Below are 20628 nucleotides of genomic sequence, written 5' to 3'. Positions count from 1 at the left end.
AAAGAATATTACAACATGTACCACACAATGCTGAAATGTAAAGATTACAACATTCACATCCACAAATACATCCGACAATCTTAAATCACAAAAGATAAAGAAAATAAACCATAAATCCACCAAACACAAAGAATTATAGTGGTTCACTTGTATGTACTCCAACTATTAAATAATAGCCACACAACTACTCCACTCCTAATATCCTCATACAGTGGATATTAGCGTTCACTATGAAAATAGGTTTTTCATTGTTCACCTAAAACCCTCACAATTGTGTCTTTCAAGTGGGCTTACACAATTCAAAAAACCCCATGCTTTGAGTTTTCTGGATTACCTCAAACAAACCAAAACAAAGAGATTTTTCTGGCACAATCTCTATGAAACTAAAATAAAGAATTTACAAAGCTGTAAAATACCTGGATATTCTCCTTTTGATGTAGCCCGGAAGAACCAAATCGGAGTAGAAGTTCAATGTCCACACTCACTTATGAAATGGTTCTAGGTTCTAGACTGATTTTAAATTAAATCACCTTGGGCTAGCTTGATTTGATTTTGATTCCAAGAAATGGGAATACTTCAATCCTTCTTTCAAATAAAATTGAAATACAAAATAAAAAATCAAATACAAAGAAAGCTAATTAAAGAGAATATATAATGAGCACTAAATAGCTTAAGAATATCACTAACTTATCTCTCAGAGTGGCATATTGATTTTGCTTGAATTGGATATTAAACTCTGAAAATCATGCTCTATTTATAGTTGTAAAAATTGCACTCTCGACTAGTCCTGAGGTTGGCATGACTGGCTGTAGGATTAACAAACTTTTAAAATTTAGGTGCGATAAGATCAGGCCATTCCACGATCGGTCGTAGGGTCTGCTCGACCGGTCAAGTGGCCTCCACGACCGGTCGAGTCCTGTCCATGACTGGTCGTGTGGAACCCAATTTAGTTGCTGGACTTTGAGTCGAGCCTACATGACTGGTTGAGCACAGGTCGAGCACTGTTCATACGACCGGTCGAGCAGTCTCCAGGACTGGTTGAGGCTTTAACAAAAATTCTCGAAAATCAGTAACAAACTTAGAACTGGTCGAGGAATTCTTGGATTGGTTGAGCCAGTGCTAGGATTAATCGAACTTAGTCCAAGATTAGTCAAGAAATAGTCTATGCACTTATAAAGTGACCCAATTTCAATTATGTATTCAAAATGACCTACCCTAAGGTTAATCTAGGGTCATTTATACCTTATACGTAATGTATGAACATAGAAACTTCTTTTCCTTTGGTTGATAGATGATCTTTGAAGTTCACGAAGCTTGAGATCTTGAAATATATAGAAGCTTGAACTTGAGACCTTTTGAAGCTTGAATTTGACTAACATTGAAGCTTGAGCTTCAATTTCAAAGTATAGGAACTTTGTCTTGACTTGAAGCTTGAACTATGAATCTTGAAACATTGAATTCACACTTGATGTTGTACTCGAACATGAACATCTAATCTTGCATTTGAAGTTCTTGAAGTAAAGACCATTGTCCTTACACTGTCTTGAATATATTGATGCGCTACACGAGACAGATTTCAAGAGGTTTTGGCACTACAAAATTTGACATTTATAGGAGCTAGAAACCATAGCACTTACAGAAGGATGAAAGAAAGAGTTGATCCTATTTCTTTATCCAAGAAGGAATAAATAAAAAGGATCAAGAGGGCATCTGTTGAGGCATAAAAAATGAAGGATCAACAATGAATCAAAAAGGAAAATTAAAAGAAGATGCATGGAAAAAAATGTAAAGAAAATGAAAAAAAGAAGGAAATTCATAGTGTTTGCGCCGACCCGCGTAAACCATGTTTGTTGCGCGAGGCTGCGCAAAAGCCACTAAGGGTTGCGCGTGCCTGCGCAGCACCAATTTGGATGGACCAAGATGGATGGCTAAGATTTGATGAGATTGGGGCCCATGGCACGAATATCAAGGGTTCACACGTGTGGCCTATAAATACCCCACTCCCCCTCTTTTGGACACATTGAAGATTCGGAAGAAGATCAGAGCTCCAGAAGAGAAGAGGAATCTGAAGGTATCAAGAAGAGAAGGAAAGAAGAAGAAATATGAGACATTGTGCTAGACCGCGTAACAGCATGGTGTTGCGTGGGCCCGCGCAACACCTTCTTGTTGCGCAACAGTGAATATCAAGGGGCCAAAATGCTGTTGAAATTGTCAGATGGAATCAGATCTTTCTTCTGTACAGGAATATGAGTTCAAGAAGGAATTTATGATGGTCATATCTGCACACTATTCCTCTCAATGAGATGACCAAATCACAAGCCAAAATGCTGTCGAATTTGATATCCATATTTGATATTCAAACTCTTTTAATTTTTATATTCTGGATAATCTATCTTAGAATCAAGGGAAATTAAAGGATGTACATGAACTCAGAATGAATAAATGTGATGATTGTCCTCTTTCTATTTTCTCTCTATTATGATTAAGTAAGATAATCCTCCAAACCAAGTACATTTGTTTCTTGTCGAAACATAGCCCTTAATTCATATTCTCGAGTAGAAAGTTCCCAGCCTCTCTCTGGTTGCTTAACTCCCATAGGTGGTGGCATATTTCCTATCCCCTAGACATTGACCGATGGTGGATTATGTTGTGGAGGTGACACAGGTGGCAACGGAGCTAAATTACCAATAGAACTTCCCTTAGCATTGTATTGTGTTACCAATGGTATTCGTTAAGCCATCATAACTATTAATCGATGCATGAATTCAGTTTGGCTAGTCATATATCCATTAGTTTTCTCAGCTTTAATACAAAATTGCTCTCCCTGGGCCCTTCCATATATCCTACAAAAGTTGAATGCTCATCTGTATTTCTCAGAGCATGACAGCTACCTTGTTTGGAAGAATAGTTCAGGAAGTCGAAGCTCCTCCCTGATCCCCAGTAGCAGGCATTGGATTATTTTTTAAATTCAACGCCTTAAGGGCTGTTGGAACCGGCACGTCCTCTACTAGAGGTGGTGCGGTTGGCATAGAGGGATCGACCCTGACAATATGAGCACTTCTTTTATTCATAATTGGCAACACTACACTAGTGAGTTAGAGACAGGGTCCCACTAGGCGTGCCAAAAACTTGTCGATTTTTTGTTGTATGTGTACCGGCGTGCCAGAATTGAAATTGTGGCTTCAATTCATACCGAACAATAATGACCCCAAGCGCCAAGATAGGTAGACGTGTAGTGTATAACCGAGATTTGGTGAGATCGGTCACCTATTTAGCCACTCGCTTAACTTATAAAATCAGATCAAGCGATATTTAGAGGGTGGGGTTCGTCCTCTAATGATGGGTTGCACCTTTGCCTTTTATAGGAAAGGAATTTTCAGTACATATAAATGGAAATGATGAAGAGATTCTTACAGTTGGTTGTGGAGAGCAACTGTAAAAACACCTTTTCGATTGATTAACTGAATCCAGCACATGGGCATGAACTTAAATTACAGCTAAAAGTTACTAGTTACTTGATTACTGGTATGAATTACACTAAGGAATGTAAATAGTAGGCTAAAAATTAAAAGATTACACTAACAAATGTAATTTTTTTGATATGAAAAGTAAAAGATTACACTATGGAATGTAATTTGACTGATAAATTGAAAGGTAATTAAAAGATAGATTTGGTTTGTTTGAATTGGTATGAGACAATTTTTCTTGTTGAATTCCTTTACTATTTATAACCTTGATTTACCCATCTAAATCCTTCCCATGTTTTGACTGTTACCATAACCGCTCGCCATTACTTAAACTCCTCCATTTCTCCTCTTGTCATCTGTCCTGTAACCGATTTCACACGATTACTTCATCAGTCGCTCAAACAATACATGGCACCATTTGATACACTCCAGCTACTATTATTGAGAAATCTTCTCTGTACATATCTGCAGATCTTCGAATACACCATGTGGATCCATACAGATCACACGTAATTCTCCTTGATTGGTTCTCAAAGGGAATGACAATAATGGGGATAGACACAATTGAGAGCTTTTCTTTCCACAATACAAAGTGAGACTTATATAAAATTTCTTAGATCATTGGAAGAACCATTGAAAACCTTTTGGGGTTACAGAAGCTTTGGATTAATATGAAATTTGTTTTCCATCTTAATCCAGGTCTTTGTGACCTCATGACCAGATAGGATAGAGAATATGGTGGGCCCTACCTTAATGTATATTGGCTCATTGGTGCGGCCCATTGAGCGACCCATCGTGTTGAATATGAAGCCCATGTACCGAGGCCCATGTGATGTATGTATGACCCATGGGATGCGGCCCACTTTGATGTACATGAGGCCCAGGTATGAGGTTCACTTGATTGTAATAGGCCCATATGATGGGGCCCACCTGCTTGAATCTTAGGCCCATGGGCAAGGCCCATTGTGATGTATTCGTGGCCCATGGGCAAGACCCATTGTGACGTATTCATGGCCTATAGGCAAAGCCCAATGTGATGTATATGAAGCTCATGTGATGCAGCCCATTGTGATGTATATTAGGCCTTTGTGTGAGGCCATGAGCCCACTTTATGTTACGCTTTATCTGGGCCATTGCTTGGGAGTAATGTTAGTTGAATGTCCACATTGATGGGCAATGATGGTTGGATGTCCACATTGTGACCTTCCCTTAGGCCTTATTAGGCCCATTCTCACTGATTTCGATTCTAATTATCGAGGCTGATTCCGATTATCGAGGATGATTCCGATTGTCGAGGATGATTATCGAGGCCAATTCTGATCATCAAGGCCGATTCTGATTATTGAGGCCGATTTCAACAACTAGAGTCCCAATGTATCACAATATAAAGTCCGGATCCTCTGTTATCTCTTAACAGGGATCCTCTGCTTGTAGCTGAAATTGCAGCTAAACCGCTAATTGAAGTATGGAATTATGTCCAAGTGTCCTAGAAGGGGTGAATAGGACTTTTCAAAAATTATTCAACTACAAAAACCAAACAATGCCTTACTTAAATTAATTTACCAATTAAACTAAGGAAAAGTAACTATAAGGCTTCCAAGATAATAAAGGGTCCAATCACATAGGCTACTTATGATTTACAAGTTAAGCAGTTAGCCTAGAGAGATAGTGTATATGAGTGTGTGTGTGTGTGTGTGTGTGTGTGTGTGTGAGAGAGATGTGATTCCTATCAATCCTAAGAATTCATTCAATCATGCATTATAATTAAGTATTTAAATCATATAAGCATAATTAAACAGATCCATAAAGACAATCTCAAACACAACAATATATAGTGGTTCGGTTATGTGCCTACTCCACTCCCGGTGGATGCACTCTCTCCTAGAGTGTACCGGATTTCACTATGGGAGGTTTTAAATAAGGTTAACCTCAAACCTTTACAACCTACATAAGGTTAAACTAAGGAGCCCACACAAGGCAACCTTAGGTGCCTGCACAAGGCAGCAAGTCCTACACAAGGACACAACTAAGAGCCTACACAAGGCAGCATATTCCTGCACAAGGCAACAAGTCTTACACAAGGACACTACTTAGGAGCCTACACAAGGCAACCTAACAATTTAGGCCACATAGGCCAAGGTCCTACACAATAACCTGTAGTTTATGTCCTACACAAGGATAAAACAATTTAAGCCACACATGCCAAGGTCCTACACAAGAACCTAATGTTTCAGTCCTACACAAGGACAAAAACACGTATTCTCCTGTCAAAGGCCTACAAAAGGTCTTAACGAGTTTGTCAACTCAAACTCTGAATCCCAATCCTACACAAAAAAAAGGGCTTCAGACTCAATGGACTTTATATACTTATAAGTGAGTGAGCCCCATTTCAGCACATGTTATTAAAGATCTTCTTAGTGGTGAAGAGTCTTCAGCTCCCTTTAACCATAACAGCTTATAGATGCTCCAATCGAGGTTGCGAGGTTGTTGGGTTTAGGGTTTGGTTGATCTACTCTAGTTAATGATATGCATTTATGATCTAGAAAAGATTCCCATGAGAAAAACCTTTAAAGATCTCAGCATAATGATTTGCATTTAAGAAGTGCTGCTGGATTATCAATGAAGGCTGGAGTTCATTCTTCAATCCAAGCTATTGAATATACCAATAAATGCTTGAGTAATGGATTGAATGATGAAATCCTATTGGAAAGAGAGCTTAAGAGAAAGGATAATAACTCAGGTAATAACTCTCTCAAAGCTCTCTTCAATACTTACTCTTTTATCTAATAAGTAACCCAAGTGTTTATATAGAGTCAAATCCCAACGGTAAAAAAAAGGGCAGAAATCTATCGTTGTCGATGCTATCAAGAGGTCTTTAATGTCATTGAACCTTCTTCGATTGCATCGACTCTCTACACTATAATTTTCAAATAAGTGCAAGATAAATCCTATCTGATGCCATTGATCATCATTCGATGCCATCAATCACATCCTTTGAAAATATCACTTGGTTGCTAGACTAAATAAGCCAAGTTTTGATGTCATCAATCATTATTTCGATGCCATCAATCACATCCTTTGAAAATATCACTTGGTTGTTGGACTAAATGAGCCAAGTTTTGATGTCATCACTCATTATTTCGATACCATCAAAGATGTTATCGATTGTAGATCGATGCCATCGAGAATAAAATAATTTTCCTATGAAAGTTAACTGGACAGTTTGGTCCATATTTTGATTCAATCGATAGGCCTTTTAATGCTATCAAAATTTGAATTTTGATGCCATTGATAGTAGTTTCGATGCAATAGAGATATAAGATTTTCGTAGAAAGCTTGCTAGACAAACTAGTCCATATATCAATGTAATCGAACGATCTTCGATTCCATCGATAACTTACTTTCGATTGCATCGAAAGAGGTTCAATCACATTGAAGAACACTTAGAGTATTTTAAGATTGGTGAAGAGAAGTGCTCAAGGTCAATGCAATCGAAGTAGGTTCAATGTCATCAAAACATAAGTTTGGATTCCATCAAACTTCCGTCGATGCAATTGACAATACCCAACAAATGTTTAGTTTGTTATTGGACTATTAGGCTAGGATTTCGATGTTATCGAACAGAGTTCGATGCCATCGAAATCATCCTCGATTTCACTTCGATGTAATCGACAGGGCATGAAATTTACCTGTTTAATTCATCTTTCCACCAACTTTAGAAATAATTTAAACTAAGCTTACCAAGGATTTGTAAATACATTTTTGGATAAGATTAGGTTCTTATAAAAGGAGTCATATACCTTAGGGGTTTGGTTAGGGAAGTGAGGCTTTGTTTACCTATGTGAACACTTGAACTTCTTCAAGCTAGCTAAGTCTTTGGTCTTGTAATCTTCAATTTGGGGCTCACTTGATAGATCGACTCAACACTCACGTATATTGACAAATAAGGTCACTTTCAGTAGTATTCTCAGTGGTCCACGTCATCTACTTGATTTTTAAAAACAATTAAAGAGAAAAATGGATCTGAATATATTATCAAAAGAAAAAGAAAAGAAAAAAAGAAAAAAGAAGGAAGAGAAAAACAACAGAAAGAAAGAACCAGTCTTATGTCTTCTCTCCCAACTCTCTCTCTCTTCTCTCTCAACTTCTTTCCCAGCTTTCCCTCTTCTCTCCTAACATTTCTATTTGAAACAGAGGATTCAGACTCTCTTCCTCCCCAACATTTTTGCTTGCTACAAGCAGAGGATCCAGACTCGTGCAATGTCAAGGCAATTTATGCAATCATGGATGGTAGAGGCCATTCGCCGCAGACATGCCAATGTGGAACAAGTATAAGTGATCTTGGCCATTCATTAGGTGATGTAGCCATCTATGATGAATATAGACCATTCGTATAGTTTTTCCTTTTTAACTTTCCTTTTTTTCCCCGGGAGTGTAGCCCTAACCCAACAATGGGTGGATTGGCTTTATGATTCTGCCAATGGGTGTTCATTGATGTCCTCTTCAATCTCTCCACAACCAAATCACTATAACAGTTATTACTTAGGGCTCAACCAAAGGAGAAAATTTTGTTAAGAAATCCATTCGCGGTTCACATGCGAAAGATGCCTAGATCATTCATGTCAGGCCCATGTCCTAGTGACCATTCCGTTCCGTAAGATCCCGCGGTCCTCCCGGTTGAATTCCAATGACCCATGACCTGTAAATTTCATTCACGCATGATCCAAAGTCGCACCCTGTCAACCTGAGCTGATGCAGCCTGAGACCTGTGCCATTGCGACCGTACCGTCGCTATGATTCTAATGACACGTCTTGTGCGCCAATCCGACTTCTAGATCATAAGATGTGGGCTGTACACGATTGTGGCTTGGACCACACGTTGTGGGACCCACCTAACCATGGCTATTTCTCTAAGTCATTATGAGGATGACATCATGTAAGTGCTATGGTTTTATGCTCCTTTGGTTGTCAAATTTTGTGGTGCCAAAACCTCAATCTATGTCTTGCGTAGTTCATTATTATAAATGTTCAAGATATTGCATCACCGCTCTAAGCACTTTACTTCACTTCAAGAACGAAGAACTACTTTAAACTACTTCAAGAAATGCAAGTACAAGCTACTACAGTAGAATGCAAGTACAAGCTACAACAGTAGAAGTGATCTTGCTCAAGATTCAAGTCAGTGTACAACACAAGATGAATTGTTATTCAAGCTATAGAAGATCTCATGTTCAGTGCTACATCAAGTTCAAAGAGCTCAAGCTTCACAATCTTCAAAGGTCATCTATCATCTGAAGATATGAAGTCTCGATGTTTGTACCTCACTTTCAAGGTATGATTGACCTTAGATTGTCCTTAGGGTAGGTCATTTTGAATACATAATTCAATTGAATCATTTTACATGGAATTGGACTGTTCTAAGACTAGTCCTGAACCTTGTTCGACTAGTCCTAGCACTGCCTTGACCAGTCCAAGAAATTCCAAGACCAGTCTTAAGTTGGTTACAATTTTTTAGAATTTTCTGTTTGTCCACGACTAGTCCTAGACTCTGTTCAACGACCGGTCGTGTGAATAGTGTTGACTCGTTCTACGACCAGTCCTGGTTCTACGACTCAAACTACAACAACTAATCTTTGAGTCCTACGACCAGTCGTGGGTATGCTACGACTAGTCGTAGAATGGTTTTATCCGATCGTGCTCAAAAATTCAAAAATTCGTTTCTCCTACGACCGGTCGTAGTGTCCTCAGGACCAGTCGTAGCCGAGTTTCTACAACTATAATAGAGCACGAATTTCAGAGTTTGATAACTCAATTCAAATAAAATCAAGGGATCACTCTGAGATAAGTTTGTGTTCATTTTAAGCTACTTTGTGCATAATTTATATTCTCTTTTGTTAGCTTTATTAATTTGATTTTGTTTCTACATTCCAATCTTAATTGAAAAGAGGAATTGTGATATTCCTTCTTCTTGGAATCAAAATCAAATATAGCTAGCCCAACTGGTTTAATATAAAATCAATTAGAACTTAGAACCATTTTAAAGTGAGTACTGGACTTTGAACTTCTACATTTGATCTTCTACTCCGATTGGCTCTTCCGGGCTGCAACAAAAGGAGAAATCCAAGTATTTTACATTTATGTAAATTTCTATTTTGGTTTTATTTGAGATTAAGCCAAAAAAATCTCATTGTGTTGATTATCTGAGGAGAACCAGAAAACTCAGAAGTGAGGGTTTTTGAATTGTGTAAGCCCTTTTTTCTAAAAAGACACAATTGTGAAGGTTTTGGGTGAACCTGTGAAAACCTATTTTGATAGTGAACGCTAATATCCCCAGTGTGAGGATATTAGGAGTGGAGTAGCAATCTATGTGGCTGTTTTTTAACAGTTGGTGTACACACAGGCGAACCACTATAACTCTTTATGTTTTGTGGATGTGTGATTTATATTTTCTATCTTTGATCATTCAGATTTGTGGAATGTATATGTGAATGTGAAAGTTGTAATATTTACATTTCAAGCATTATGGGGAATGTTGTAATAGTTTAGAATTTATTTCTTGTTATTTCATTTGTTTCCTTTCTGTTGGAGTTTTTGATATTCAATTTATTCTAGAAATAAGGTTGTCTTGCCATAAACCTTTGGTTTTAATAGTGTAAGGTTGTCCTTAGAACAACATTGATATCAATCTCTCTTTTTGAGGTTGCTTTGCATTCTAATATAGCGATTTATTAATAGTGCTATCTTTTATTCATTTATATTCCTCTGTTATTGTTTAAATTTAGCATTGTCCTATTCCCCCCCTCCTCTCTAGGACATATAGCTTGGGCATTTTAGGTGGTATCAGAGCCTAATAGCTCGTTTTAATTCTTGTTATTTGGATTTATTTCCTATGCTAACCGATCTAAGCTATATATAAGATGTCAAATTTTGATAGCCTTTCAGTCAAAAGGCCTCCACCTTTTGATGGCACCAATTATGCCTATTGGAAAGCCAAGATGAGGATCTTCCGTAAATCCATGGATGAAAGTGTGTGGCTAGCCATAGTGAATGAATGGACCCCTCCTACCACTGAAGTAATTGGGATCGATGGTTCAAAATCAATGAGAGTAACACCTTATTTCTCATGGACCACACTTCAAAAAAAGTGAGAGTAGTGCAAATGCAAAAGCACTAAATGCAATCACTTGTGCACTATCACCGGATGAATTCAAAAGAATTATATCATGTGATTCTGCAAAGTAAGCTTGGGATATTTTAGAAATGACACATGAGGCTACATCAATTGTCAAGAAATCTAAAGTCTAAATCCTCACAACCAAATTTGAGGAAATACATATGGAAGAAAATGAAATGGTTATGGACTTCTACACTAGATTAAATGACATTGTGAACTCTATGCGGGGTCTTGGAAATAAAATCCCAGAAAGTAAAGTGTGTGCAAAAATATTACGCTCACTTCCTGAACAGTTTAACTCTAAGGTAACTGCGATCTAGGAACTTTGTGATACGGATACAATGAGGGTAGAAGAATTACTTGGGTCTTTACAAACCTACGAGTTAAATTTTAAAGCTCCTAAAGGAAAATCTATTGTACTTAAGTCTTCTAAAAATGTTTCTTAAGAAAATAATTCTGATTTAGAAAATTCTGAAGATGATATGACCCTTTTAGCGAAAAAGTTTTACAAAAATTTCAAAAGTAAAAAGAGGGTTGATTTTCAAAAAGCAAATAATAAGAAAAGATCTAAATCTAAATCTAAGACTTGAAAATCTTTAAAAGATAGTCAATGTTACAACTGCTAAGAATATGGGCATTTAGCAAACAAGTGTCCTAAAAAGGACAAACCCGAAAAGAAGAGTATGTTTGCTACTTGGGATGAATCTACTGATTCTGAAACCGAGTCGGGTGGTGAAGTTAAAGCCCTTATGACTCTAGCCAAATTCACATTTTCAGATAATGATTCAACAAGTGAAGAAAATCTGAACAGTGAATGCGAAAATGAAGATGATCTTCAAGATGTTTACAATGCCCTATACAAGGAAAGTTGTAAAATTGCTATGAAACTTAAACTTCAAAAAGAAAAAATTTCAAAGCTTAAATAAAATTTTGAGTCTCTTATTTTAGAAAAATCCTATATTTCAGATTATTTTAAAAAATGTAAATGCGATTTGGAATTCAAAACCTCCCAGATTGAAAATCTGAAATCTAAAAATGAAAAACTTAAACTTGAAGTCTCTTCTCTTTTGAGTTTAAAGAATACATGGAGATATGCCCAAGGTGATCCAAAGTTAGAAAAACTTTTATCCGAATTAAGAAAATGTGGCGACCGATCTGGTTTGGGCTACGATAAGAATATTCCTCCTAAACAGAAGAACACTCCTCCCAAGTTTGTGAGAGGAGAAACTTCGAACTTAAAAGGGAAAAGTAATCAAAATTTTTCTAAAAATTTTAAAACTTTTCAAAAACCTAAAAACATCTATATCAACTATAAAAATTAGAACTAAAACCTTTTAGCTAAGAAAATAGTTGATCTTCTTAAGGAGCTCTTAAAATCTAACTCAGTGGGTCACTCTAACAATAACTACAATCAAAAGAAGACCTACTATACTCCTAAACCAAAAATAGTTATGAAATGGGTTCCTAAGGTTACCTGCTTGGTTGCCCACACTACTTTTAAAGCTACAAGCCATTCAAAGTGGTACCTAGATAGTAGATGTTCAATGCATATGACTAGTGATAAAGGTTTATTCACCAATCTCAAAGACATGACTGATGGTTCAGTCACATTCAGTGATGGCAGCAATTGCAAGATTATTGGCTAAGGTATGGTTCAACTCTATAACCTCCCTTTATTTAAAAATATTTTATATGTTGAAGGGTTAAAACACAATTTATTAAGCATATCTCAAATATGCGATAACAATCATAGTGTAAGATTTTCTAACCAAGGTCGTGAAATTCTAAATAATAAGGGTTCAGTAATATTAATTGGCCGCAGAACTTCTGAAAACTGTTATATTGTTAGTGAATCCAGCTCATCTAGTCAAACGTGTTACATGGTCCATACCGATGAGATTGATTTATGGCATAAACGTCTTGGACATGTACACTACTGTAATTTATATAGACTGAGCAAAAGAGAACTAATAAGAGGTCTACCTAAATTACAAAAGATAGACAAAATATGTGGTGAATGCCAAATAGGCAAGCAATCAAGGAGCTCTCACAAGAAGGTGAACTACAATGTCACATTAAGACCACTCGAGCTTCTCCATATGGATCTTATAGGACCTACCAGGACGGAAAGTCGAGGTAACAAAAAATATATTTTGGTAATAGTGGACGCTTTTACCAAATTCACTTAGGTAGCTTTCTTAAAAGATAAGTCAGAAACCCTTGATGAAATAAAAAGATTTCTCAAACGAATTCAAACAAAAAAATGTTCTCAAGTCTGTAAGATCTATAGTAATCATGGATCTGAATTTAAGAATAGAATTTTTGAGAAATTCTGTAGCGATCATGGAATATCGCATGAATTATCTACACTTAAAACTCCTCAACAAATTAGAATTGTAGAAAGGAAAAATAGAGTGCTTCAAGAAATGGCTAATGTAATGTTGAATAGTATGAAGCTATCTAAAAATCTTTAGGCTGAAGCTGTTAATACTGCCTGTTATATAATTAACCGGGTTTATACGAGTAAATCTAATAATAAAATGGCTTATGAAATGTGGTTTGATAAGAAGCCTACTGTCAAATACTTTCGAGTTTTTGGTAGCAAGTGCTATATTCTACGTGATCGTGAAAATCTGGAAAAGTTTGATACTAAAAGTGATGGAGGGATCTTTTTAGGATATTCTTTAAACAGTCGCACATATCGAGTACTGAACAAAAGGACCGGTGTTATTCAAGAATCTATAAATGTAGTCATAGACGATCACTTGAACACACTTGCCCCAAGTTCAGATAATGATGAAGTTCTTTTAATTAACAAACCAGATACTTCATCAAATTAAACTGATTCTGAATTGAGGACTGTTAAAGATCATCCAACCACTTAGATTCTTGAAAACCCTCTCACTGGTGTGCGCACTCGTAGACAACTTAAAGACATATGTAATTACGTATGTTTCACATCCCAGATAGAACCGGCTAACGTAAAAGAATCTCTTACTGACGAAAACTGGATAGTTGCGATGCAAGAAGAGCTTAACCAATTTGTGAGAAATGATGTTTGGTACCTTGTTCCTAGACCTAAAGATAAACATATGATCGGTACTAAGTGAATTTTCAAAAATAAGATTGATGAACTTGGTAATATAATTTGAAACAAGGTTAGATTGGTTGTACAAGGGTACACTCAAATTGAAGGAATTGATTATGATGAAACCTTTGCTCCAGTAGCTCGTCTTGAATCAATTAGACTATTCATATCCATTGATTGTTTTAGAAAATTTAAAATTTATCAAATGGATGTAAAGAGTACCTTCTTAAATGGCAATCTGCATGAAGAAGTATATGTTGAACAACCAACGGGTTTTGAAGACCCTAAGAGTGTTGATCATGTCTATCACCTAAAAAAGGCTCTCTATGGTTTAAAACAAGCTCCCAAGGCATGGTATGAAAATTTGACTAAGTTTTTACTAAGTCATAACTTTCAAATGGGAAGTGTTCATAAAACTTTTTTTGTTAAGAAACATAATGATGATATCTTAATGGTTCAAATCTACGTTGATGATATTATTTATGGATCTATCAGTTCTAACATGACTGTTGAGTTTGCAGATTTAATGAAATCTAAGTTCGAAATGAGCATGGTTCGGGAATTGAACTATTTCCTTGGGTTGCAAGTAAAACAACAACTTGATGGCATTTTTATTTCTCAAACCAAATATGCTCTGAACTAAATCAAATAGTTCAGATTTAAGAATGGAAAAAATTTTGATATTCCTATGAGTACAACCTTAAGACTCTCAAACGACCCTACAGGTGAAAATGTTGATCCTAAGTTATATCGTAGTATGATTGCCAATTTACTTTATTTAACTGCTAGTAGACTAGATATTGCTTTAAGTGTTGGTATTTGTGTTAGATATCAGTGTGATCTTAAAGAGTCTTAGTTAACTTCTATTAAGTGGATTATGTGATATGTCGCAAGTTCAGTTAATTTGGGTCTCTGGTAAACTATGATACTAGTGTTCAGTTGGCACGGTACACTGATGCTGATTGGGCTGAAAATATCGATGATAGAAAATCAACCAGTGGTGGTTGTTTTTATATCAAAAATTGTTTAGTTTCTTAGTTTAGCAAGAAGCAAAGTTCTATATCACTCTCTACGGCTGAGGCTGAATACATCGAGCTAGAAATGCTTGTACTCAGCTTGTTTAGATGAAACGTATGTTAAGTGATTATGGAATTACACAGGATTCAATGGTTCTATATTGCGATAATTCCAGTGCTATAAATATTTCAAAAAATATAATCCAGCATTCACGTACCAAGCACATTGATATTAGGTATCATTATATTCGTGAATTAGTGGAAGAAAAAATAATCTCTTTAGAATATATTCCGACCGAGACTCAACTTGCTGACATTTTCATTAAACCACTTGACAAAAGCAGGTTTAATAAATTAAAATTTGTTCTTGGTATGTGCATTCAAAATTGATTATTCATGTATATATGTATCATAGTGTATATATATTTGATAATTTATTTGGTTAAATTTCAAATTTTTATAAAAAAAATGCATATTTTTATTGATATTCGACCAGTCGTGGGTGTACTCGACCGGTCCTGGTACGACTGGTCGAGGACAGCTCAAGGCTGGTCGTGGAGCGTGTTGTCCTCTTTTATTTGGGAAAAATCTTCATCTTCCTTATTTCTATCTTGCTCTCCAATAAGGCGTGGCACGACTAGTCGAACCTTATAGTGTGATTCGTCAAGGTTAGTGCTTTTTTGCTTATAGATTCATGGTCCATTTGCTTCAATCTCATCATTAGAGTGCTTGATTTCAAGATTTGTTGGGTTATTTGGGGTTTTCTTCTCAAATTTCTGATTTTGAGAAAACCCATTTCTCATCTTTTGCATCTCCTTAGTTCTTTGAATTTCTTGTTGCCAATGGATGCTAGAAGGAAAAATAAAACAACCCGTGGTCCATCTTCTTCTAAATCTACTCCAATAACTCGGCGTCATCTTCGGTCACCAGAAAATGATCCCTCATATTTACGGAATTTGCATTTGCACAAGGTTATTGTTGAAAGAGCTGTTGATCTTAACCACATTGCTCCTTTTAGTATCATTTCACTCCTCCAATTTGTAGGATGGGATAACATCTTACATTGGGGTGGGCCTGCATACCAATCTATTGCTCAGTCCATGTTTGCATGTATCTCTGATTTTTCTACTAAGAATTTAACATTTAAAATAGATGCTAGAGAAGGCCCTTTTGATGTAAATCGTCATCTAATATCTGGCCTTATGGAAATACCTGTTAATGATGAGGGTATTCCTATTCATATTCTAACTAAAAAATCCTCAGAATCAGAAAAACGAATGCTCACCAGAGCATTATGTAATATGGATGTGCAATGGACTTATAAAGGGAATGCGCTCCCCTCAAAGTACTTGTTACCGAGATACAGAGTCCTCCACAAAATATTTACTTCAAATCTGTATCCGCGTTCTGGTAATAAAGTAGAACTGTCTTCCTTTATGGTTCATGTTTTGCACTCTGTCATCTCTGGTACTAAAGTTTGTCTTCCATCTTTAATATGTCATTCCATCATTCAGTTTCGTCTCCATCCAAGTCATAGTGATATTCCATTTGCCTATCTTATGACTGTTTTAGCTTCTCATATGTTGGTTGCTATGCCTATTGGAGAGGCTCCCATCTATCATCTTATTTTTAACAACTCAAATATAAACAAGATGAAATTGGAATTGGCTCCTGGCCAAGTGGATGTTGGTGGTGATGGAGCTGAAGTTGGGAATGAAGAAGAAGCTGATGATCTTCCTCCTGATGACATAAATATGGATGATATTTTTGATGAAATTGAGTCTGATTCTGCTAATGATCCTGATTATGAACCATCTGAGTTTGATGCACGTCTACGTGCACTTGAGGAGAAGGTAGAGAATATGAATGTTGCCCATGATTTATGATTTAAATATATGCACAAGTTTCTTAGGCGCTTAAACAAGGGTCTTCATCAACTTAATCCTACCATACCTGCTCCTTCCTCAGAATCTGATTAAGTGATTTACTCCTTGGTCTGTAATAACTTTAAGTCTACTTTTGTTGGGTTATAAACTTTATTTGGTTTGCTGACTGTAGCTTGCTGACTTTGTTTAAACTAGTTCATGGTATGCGGACTTTAATTTGCTTATATCTTAACTCCTTAATTACTCCTGTTTATTATCCTTTTCCATTTTTCTTCTTCCTTTGTCATATTGTGACAAAAGGGGGGAGAATTTATACGGTTTTGCATATGAATTGATATGTTGATGGAATATGGACTGTGGTAGAGTAGCATTTTTTTTATATATGTGTGCTACTCAAGGGGAGTAAGTAAGGAGGTGTTCTGCCTACTTCATCTTGATGTGTGATGACAACTGGTGCATGATTCTTTAACCAGGCTGTAACTGGTTTTTTCTTTTATAACATGTGCATATTTTTTTGTATTCATATTGGTTATATTATTGTTGAGTGTTTTGTCACAAATTTGACAAAGGGGGAGATTGTAAGTGCTATGGTTTTATGCTCCTTTGGTTGTCAAATTTTGTGGTGCTAAAACCTCAATCTATGTCTTGCGTAGTTCATTGTTATAAATGTTTAAGACATTGCATCACCGCTCTAAGCACTTTACTTTAAGTCAAGAACGAAGAACTACTTCCAACTACTTCAAGGAATGTAAGTACAAGCTACTACAGTAGAATGCAAGTACAAGCTACAATAGTAGAAGTGATCTTCTCAAGATTCAAGTCAGTGTACAACATAAGATGAATTGTTATTCAAGCTATAGAATATCTCATGTTCAGTGCTACATCAAGTTCAAAGATCTCAAGCTTCACAATCTTCAAAGGTCATCTATCATCTGAAGATATGAAGTCTCGATGTTCGTACCTCACTTTCAAGGTATGATTGACCTTAGATTGTCCTTAGGGTAGGTCATTTTGAATACATAATTCAATTGAATCATTTTACATGGAATTGGACTGTTCTAAGACTAGTCCTGAACCTTGTTCGACTAGTCCTAGCACTACCTTGACCAGTCCAAGAAATTCCAAGACCAATCTTAAGTTGGTTACAATTTTTTAGAATTTTCTGTTTGTCCACGACTAGTCCTAGACTCTGTTCAACGACCGGTCGTGTGAATAGTGTTGACTCGTTCTATGACCAGTCCTGGTTCTACGACTCAAACTACAACAACTAATCTTTGAGTCCTACGACCAGTCGTGGGTATGCTACGACTAGTCGTAGAATGGTTTTATCCGATCGTGCTCAAAAATTCAAAAATTCGTTTCTCCTACGACCGGTTGTAGTGTCCTCAGGACCAGTCGTAGCCGAGTTTCTACAACTATAATAGAGCACGAATTTCAGAGTTTGATAACTCAATTCAAATAAAATCAAGGGATCACTCTGAGATAAGTTTGTGTTCATTTTAAGCTACTTTGTGCATAATTTATATTCTCTTTTGTTAGCTTTATTAATTTGATTTTTTTTCTACATTCCAATCTTAATTGAAAAGAGGAATTGTGATATTCCTTCTTCTTGGAATCAAAATCAAATATAGCTAGCCCAACTGGTTTAATTTAAAATTAATTAGAACCTAGAACCATTTTAAAGTGAGTACTGGACTTTGAACTTCTACATTTGATCTTCTACTCCGATTGGTTCTTCTGGGCTCTAACAAAAGGAGAAATCCAGGTATTTTACATTTATGTAAATTTTCATTTTAGTTTTATTTGAGATTAAGCCAGAAAAATCTCATTGTGTTGGTTATCTAAGGAGAGCCAGAAAACTCAGAAGTGAGGGTTTTTGAATTATGTAAGCCCTTTTTTCTAAAAAGACACAATTGTGAAGGTTTTGGGTGAACCTGTGAAAACCTATTTTGATAGTGAACGCTAATATCCCCAGTGTGAGGATATTAGGAGTGGAGTAGCAATCTGTGTGGCTGTTTTTTAACAGTTGGTGTACACATAGGCGAACCACTATAACTCCGGGTTTTGTGGATGTGTGATTTATATTTTCTATCTTTGATCATTCAGATTTGTGAGATGTATATGTGAATGTGAATGTTGTAATATTTACATTTCAAGCATTGTGGGGAATGTTGTAATAGTTTAGAATTTATTTCTTGCTATTTCATTTGTTTCCTTTCTGTTTGAGTTTTTGATATTCGATTTGTTCTAGAAATAAGGTTGTCCTGCCATAAACCTTTGGTTTTTATGGTGTAAGGTTGTCCTTAGAACAACATGAATATCAATCTCTCTTTTTGAGGTTGCTTTACATTCCAATATAGTGATTTATTAAAAGTGCCCCCCCCCCCCCCCCAAGACATATAGCTTGGCCATTTCACATCACCCCTACACCTAGCCACCCTACCACCCTACTTCATAGCCCCATGCCTCTTACAAGGCAATGATGAGTTTAACCATGCCTCTCTTACAAGCAATGATCACCCTACCCTACTTATGAGAGAGAGAGAGAGAGAACCTACTACCTTACCCCTCTCCTTCATCTCTCTCTTTCCCTCTCATTCTCTCCATTTTCTCCATTGCTAGCAATCCCAAGCTCCCCAAAAATTCCAGCAACTTCCTCTTCCAAACCCTCCCAATCTAACCATCAAGACTTCATCTCAACCATTGAAACTTACTCCCTTGAAGCATTGGAAGCCATTAGTGCTAGTAGAAGTCCTAGATTTGAAGGTGGTTGCACTCTAGGGTTAGATTTCATTCTCTACCTTTGATCTCCTTCCTTTCTTTGCTTGGGGACTTGAAGGACCCACCAATCCATGGTGGAGATCCTCCATGATTCCCTTGATGTGGCCCTTGGCCCATCTTCTTACATGCGTAACCCATGGTGGGTCCATTCTCCATGGACCCCACCATGATGATTTCTACTTTAATCCATGCCTTCTAAGGGTCATCTAGACCCCTCATTTGCATGGTGGGGATGGCATCCCCACCTCAGATTTTTATTTTGTTATGATGGGCCCATGCATGCATGGGACCCATCTTGATGTATGAATTGATGCATGTATTAGAGGGGCCCATAGTGGCGAGGCCCCTCCATCATACGTCTCTACCTATCTCTTCCTCTCTCCCTCTCCCTTTTCTTTTTATGGTGATGATAATGATGTGTGTGGCCTACTTAATGTTGTATGTATGGGACATTCGCACTGTCCAAATTTTTTTTGGACATTTAAATTTTTTTGGGCTGCCTTACTGTCCATTTCCAGGCCCATTTGGATGAATGTAAAATGCTAATATTTGCCTGATCTCGGGGCTGTGTGGCCCACCCTATGGACCCCAATGTGATATGTGTGTTTTATACCTACGCTGACCACTGTGGGGCCCACTCTATTGACGTCCAGCAGCTTGGACGAATGAAAAATACAAGTATCAGCTTCATCCAAGATTGGTGGGTCCCACACATGTGGACCCACCTTGATGATGTGTAGATCCACACCATTCGTCCATTGATAGGGACGGTGGGTCCCAGCACGAAGCTGTAGTGAGGTCAGCAAGTTTTGCGACCCCATCATGAGGTATATGTTATATTCCAACATCCGTCCAGGACGTGGGACCCACTCCACACGTGTTGCACATGTGGACATGGGACCCACCTTGATGTATTTATTTTATCCCCTTCGTCCATCTATCCAGGACGGTGGGCCTGATCATGAGGTTGTGTTATATCTAAACCGTCCGTCCGTTTGGGGACGGTGGAATCCACCTCTAACATATGTATTTTATACACACCGCCCATCTATTTGAGGTGTGGGCCCACCCCACACATGTGACATGTGTGGGCAGGTGGGACCCACCTTGATTTACGTATTTTGTATCCACACTGTCCATCTGGATGGTGTGCTGAATGGGGTGCACCATGATGTATGTTTTTTTCCACGCAGTCCATCTATGTGGGGCCAGCCTT

Source organism: Magnolia sinica, chromosome 8 (assembly GCF_029962835.1).
Source record: "Magnolia sinica isolate HGM2019 chromosome 8, MsV1, whole genome shotgun sequence".
In the NCBI taxonomy this organism is placed as follows: Eukaryota; Viridiplantae; Streptophyta; class Magnoliopsida; order Magnoliales; family Magnoliaceae; genus Magnolia; species Magnolia sinica.
The sequence above is the reverse complement of the archived record's forward strand: the minus strand, read 5'-3'. Positions refer to the sequence as shown.